The 5,675-nt window shown below is 45.1% G+C and overlaps 1 protein-coding gene across 4 annotated transcripts in view; it reads right to left on the bottom strand.

The window, feature by feature from the left end:
- The window catches only part of STAT3 (signal transducer and activator of transcription 3), a 98,896-nt gene that overhangs the window by 91,808 nt on the left and 1,413 nt on the right, over positions 1-5,675 (bottom strand). The gene's annotated exons all lie outside the window — the stretch shown is intronic.

Here is a 5,675-nt window from a genome sequence, read left to right as displayed (position 1 = left end):
CGGGCCATTGGCTGGCCCCACCCCAGAAAGGGTGGGACCGCAGAAGGGGAGACCGATGGTGGGGAAGGGGGCAACCGAGGGGGACCCAAGAGCCGAGCGCCCACCCTTCCGAGACGGTTGGAATAGCTGGAGCTGGACTAGGGCCTCGGCGGGCAGCGGAGTCGCACAGCAGTGTGACTGGGGCGGAGGAATGTGAGTCGTGAGCCGGAGAAGGGAACAGGTTCTAGAGTGGGGCTCTGCTTTTCCCGCTTTTGCTCACCCACGAACGTATCTAAGCCTTGCAGTTCTAGAGCGGGAGTCAAGCAGAACATGAGATCCTAAAATCTTAGGCAAAATACTGTATTTGCCTGTGCCCTGTTTTTGAGAGGGGAAAAATCCATGGCTTCCAGTGTTCTCGGTTAAGCCTCTCCTCCCCCGCCCCCAAGTTACTAACCACGGTTCTAAAAGCATGAAGGGTTCTGGGGGTGCCTGGCTGGCTGAGGGTAAGCATGTGACTCTTGATCTTGTGTTGTGAGTTCAAGCCATGTCTTGGGTGTAGAGATGGATTTTAAAATAAAATCTTTAAAACAAATGCTTGAGGGGTTGTTGGAGGAAGGGAAAACTTATTCGATCACAGTGGTTGTGAGGGGTTGCGAAGCTCCCTAGGTTCCTCCCAGAATTATACCAGTAGGACCAAAGCAGACCATAAAACAGAAAGTAAAACCTTTTACCCACTTCTCACCCCTCTTTAAAATGACCTTCCCTGGGAACCTGGGTGGTGGCTCAGTCTGTTCAGCTGCCTGTTTCGGCTGGGGTCCTTGATCCCAGTGTCCTGTGATCAAGGCCCACATCAGGCTTTTGCTCAGTGGGGGAGCCTGCTTCTCCCTCTCCCTGCTGTTCCCCCCTTTTACTCTGTTCTCTTTCTCTGTCAGATAAATAAAATCTTTTAAAAATAAAAATAAAAAAATAATTACCTTTCCTCTGTGTTTCCTGCCAGAGGCCTAGCTCACACTAACTCAGAGCAGGACCTGGGAGTGCATCTACCTCTCTGATCCCAGAGATCATTCCCCTTGGCAATGAGAGAGAGCATCAAATCCCACCTCCTCACTTGACAGAGAGGAACAGGAGGGCCTAGAGAAGGCAGGTTGACTTTCCAGAAGTACCCACAGGTTAGCCTGGCTTGGTGCTCAAATCAGGTCCCTGTACTCCTCTCTTGCTCTTTCTACCTTCGCACTTGCCCTACCTTGGGACAGGGATAGGCACACATGGCCACCCATGCATGCTGGTTTTGAGTATTCACCTGAGGATTAACTACAAACATATTTTCAACTGTGATGGGTATCAAGGACCAGAACCAAGGAGGACCCTGACTCAGAAGTCTAAAGAAAAAGAGGCTGCCCATGCTTCCCCATTTTGCTCTCCAGCACAGCACTGGACCTATGAGTTCCCCTGGAGTGCACCAGCCTCTTTCCCCCAGAAAAGCTGCAAACCTTTCCTGGTTAGGGAAACCAAGCTTGGGTTTCCCAGCTGATACATGATGGTCTTGGCAAAAGGTCGCTTCTAGTCTAGCATGCATTATCATTAGAAGAGTGAAAATTGGCTCAGTGGGGCCCCAGGCCCCAAAATCCACTCAGAGAACCAAGCCAGAAAGGAGCTGAAGAGCTCAGTATCTCAGAGAGTCTGGGATAGTTCCCAATGACTAGCAGATAAATATCTGCTAGAACTGAGAGATTACCAATTTATTTTAGAATTAAAAGAAAATGTACCAGGGCACCTGGATGGTTTAGCTGCTATGTCTGCTCTTCAGCTCAGGTCACGATCCTGGTCCTGCATCGGGTTCCTGCTCAGTGGGAGCCTGCATCTCCCTGCATCTTCCCCGCTGCTCCCTGCTTGAAAAGTTTCCTCAAGTAAAATAAATAAAATCTTTTAATAAAAATTAGAGAAAATGTATTATAGCAGTTAAAGTTGCTTCCATTGAGGATTGATAAGACTTCTAGAAAAAAGAAGATTGACAGTAAAGAACCTTTACTAGCCCTTATAAGGTTCTATTTATTTATTTATTTAAGTAATCTCCTACCACCCCGTGTGGAACCCCGAACTCACGACCCTGAGATCGCAGTCGCATGCCCTTTGACTGAGTCAGCCCAGGCCCCAGGTTCTTACTTTTTAAATTGGTTAGATTGAGCCACAGGTGACACGCAAGATAGATTGTAATAGATACAGAGAAGTAGAGTGAAAAGAACTTTTCCTTCTACCTTTGTCTTGCACAGCTAATTCCTCCCCAGATTTCGCCAAATTGTTACTGTTTTCTTATGGAATATTCTAAGGAGATACATATACATATAGTAGATACATACATACGCAACACACACACTCAGCACTCTGCTTTTTTCAGTTAATAATATACCATGAAGCTTGTTCCATATCACTGCATATGGAGCTGACTTGTTTTCCAAGGTGTGGATGTGCTATACTTATCTAGCCAGTTCTCTATCAGTGGAGATTCAGAAATTACAATTCTAAATCTCATTGGAGGTGGGAGATGCTGAGGAGGAGTTTTAATGGTTGATTTCCTGTTTTTGTGGTTGCATGCTTGCTTAAAGGAATTAAGTCCATCGCCATTTGGCTCTACATTGGGAAAATACTTCTAGTCTTCCTCTTTAAAAAGGAAGATCAGTATTTGCATGAGTCAGATTATGTCCAAGGGATAGTCCAGTGAATGCATCTCTGACTCATTTGATGCCTCCTTACCAGAAAATTTTGCAGAAAGGGCCCTACCCCTGTGTACCTATGTCTCAGAAATTGCATCAACAAGTTTCTCTCTTGTTCTTCTTTAACTAAATGCCAGCTAAATCCAACAGGGGCGTGCTGAGCTTTGTTGCATTAGCTTTAGACAATCCTGACAACCGGAAATGAGCCCAGCAAGAGTATGACCAGAGCGGCTTCACTCCATTTCGGTGAAAATAGTCAGTTTCTCTTCATTTGAACACACAGCACGCCATTGCTTGCATTCAAGGTTGATGCTTGCATTTTCCATTGCTCACTTATTTGCTTGAAAGGCACACTTGTTCCATTGTGTACTTTCAGCTGAGCAGTCTGTAAAAAGGATGGAGAGGTGGAAATGAAACAACCCTTGGCCCAGAAAAAGAACACCAGGATGGCAACCATGTCAGCAGCTGGAACCTCACAGAGCTCCCAGTCATATTCCTCTATCCATTCATTTGTTCAAAAAAATGTGACTACTTCAATATGAGCTGGCTACTGACCTGGGCCTTCAAGGAGTGGTTAAGCCCAGCCCCTCCTGTTGAGAAGCTCCCTAGTGTAGCAAGGGAGACAGACGCACCAATAGTTTCTGGTACAAAGTGAAGGTACTCCAGCAGCTCAGGGAGGACTGCCACTACTCCTGGGAGTAATGCCTCGGGGGGAGGTGCGGGGGGGTCCTAGGTGTAAAGGAGGCAAAGGGGGCACACCCTCCACCCTCCCTGCAGCAACAGGAGGTGAGGAAAGTGCAGGGCTGGGGAGGGAGATAACCAGGCAGTTGTTCATCTCTTACTGCACTTTGCTGTAGGTCCTATGAGTATATAATAGGTATCCGCCAAAGGTGTGAGGGGCACAGCGTGCAGTATGTTCCATTCAGTTTTTGGAAACAGTTGGGATGAATGATGTATCTTCACATCAGAGAAACTATCCAATATGGAAAACCAGTCCTCAGAGCAGGCTCTCAGCTGCTACAGACGGCAGCGCGATGTTTTTCTCCCTGGATTTATAGGCACTATTCTTGTCCTCTGACATATACCCCACACACACAAATGCCTATATGATTTTGTATATTTCTCTTCCTCAAAAATTCCTTCCTTCTCCTTCAAACATTAATATATAGGTAGTTTGAGCCAGAAAACAGTCGAAATTATTTATTAAGAGCTAATTATGCATAGCTTAGTGCTAGAAACCATCTCAAAAGGCACAGCAAATTTGCTGTAGGGGGAGAGGTTTTGGTCTCAGGGAAGCAGTGATGCACCCAACAAACAAAACATCAAGAAAATAAATTAATGGAAATGCCCTAAAACCTCTCCTCCTTCTCTGCTTCCCCAACATGCACTGGCCTCTTATTCTAAAAATAAGAAACAAACACAACACAAAACAAAAACTGCAGTCTTAATTGGTTTTTACCTTCCTGTCTCAATAGGTCCGGCCCATTTTTCTTTTCTTTTCTTTCTTTCTTTCTTTCTTTTCTTTCTTTCTTTCTTTCTTTCTTTCTTTCTTTCTTTCTTCTTTTTTTTTAGAGATTTTATTTATTTATTCGATTAGAGATAGAGACAGCCAGCGAGAGAGGGAAACACAAGCAGGGGGAGTGGGACAGGAAGAGCAGGCTCATAGCGGAGGAGCCTGACGTGGGCTCGATCCCAGAACGCTGGATCACGGCCTGAGCCGAAGGCAGACGCTAACCGCTGTGCCACCCAGGCGCCCAGGTCCGTCCTTTTTCTAGTGTTCAAATTTCATTGTTTTTAGAATCACGCTACAGGCCTCGACACCCAATTCAGTTCTTAAACTTCTGCTGTTTGTCCAAAAAGATGGCTTCCCTCTCTACTAAAAGAGCACTTCAAAGTCACTAATAAACTCCATATTCTACCAGTTAGCTCTCCTTTTCTAATTCGTTTGAACTCAGCTATTTAGCACTGCTGACCAATTTGTCCTTGAGACGCTCCCTCTTGGTCCTTCTAGTTGTATTAATTTATTTCCTGTCCAATTGCTAACTTGGTTTTTTCTTCCTTTCATTTTCTTTTTAAAAACCCACCTTTTAAAAACTGCTCAAAAGAAAAAAGTAAAAAAAAACCCAGCTTCTTTATTGAGATGTACTTACACGATATACAACTCACCTATTTATTTAAAGTGTAGGATTCAGGGGTGCCTGGGTGGCCCAGTCAGTTAAGTGTCTGCCTCCCGCCAGGTCATGATCCCAGGATCCTTTGAGTCCCGCATCGCCTCCTTTTTGCTCAGCAGGCAGCCTGGCTTCTCCCTCAGCCTAGGCCTCCTGCTTGTGCATTCTCTGTCTCTGACAAATAAATAAAATCTGGAAGAAGAAGAAGAAGAAGTAGGAGGAGGAGGAGGAGGAGGAGGAGGGAGGAGGAGGAGGAGGAATTCTGATGTTGGTTTATTTATTTATAATTGATCTTTTCTTTATATAAGTAGCGATATGCATAGAAAACATTTAATTGGGGCACCTATGTGGCTCAGCGTTGACAAGTGTCAAAACTCTTGATTTCAGCTCAGGTCATGATCTCAGGGTTGCGACATGGAACCCCACGGCCAGGCTCCACACTGGGTGTGGACTCTCTCCCTCTCCCTGCCCCTCCCAAAAGAAAGAAAGACATTGTTAATTTATTTTCCAGTTGTTTGATTTCAGGTAATACACATCAATATGTTAGGACTATGAGTTCAAGGATGATGAATATCATAATGAAGCTAAACAAAACGAAGTTTCTTTGGGAATCACCTTGGAAAACACTCAGAGTAGTAGTACTATTCTAAAACTGGAAATAAAGAGAAATAAGCCTTTATCCTACCTTTGAATTGTACCTCAGGGTAACCAAATAGTTGGTGAGGGAAAATTCCTTAGGGTGCCTGGCTGGGAACTCCTGCTCTGGGGTCTTGAGTTCAAGCTCCACATTGGGTGTAGAGCTTACTTTTAGCAAGTT

This window comes from Ursus maritimus, unplaced genomic scaffold (genome assembly GCF_017311325.1).
Source record: "Ursus maritimus isolate PB19 unplaced genomic scaffold, ASM1731132v1 scaffold_24, whole genome shotgun sequence".
Classification (NCBI taxonomy): domain Eukaryota; kingdom Metazoa; phylum Chordata; class Mammalia; order Carnivora; family Ursidae; genus Ursus; species Ursus maritimus.
This window is presented reverse-complemented; position numbering and strand designations above follow the sequence as displayed.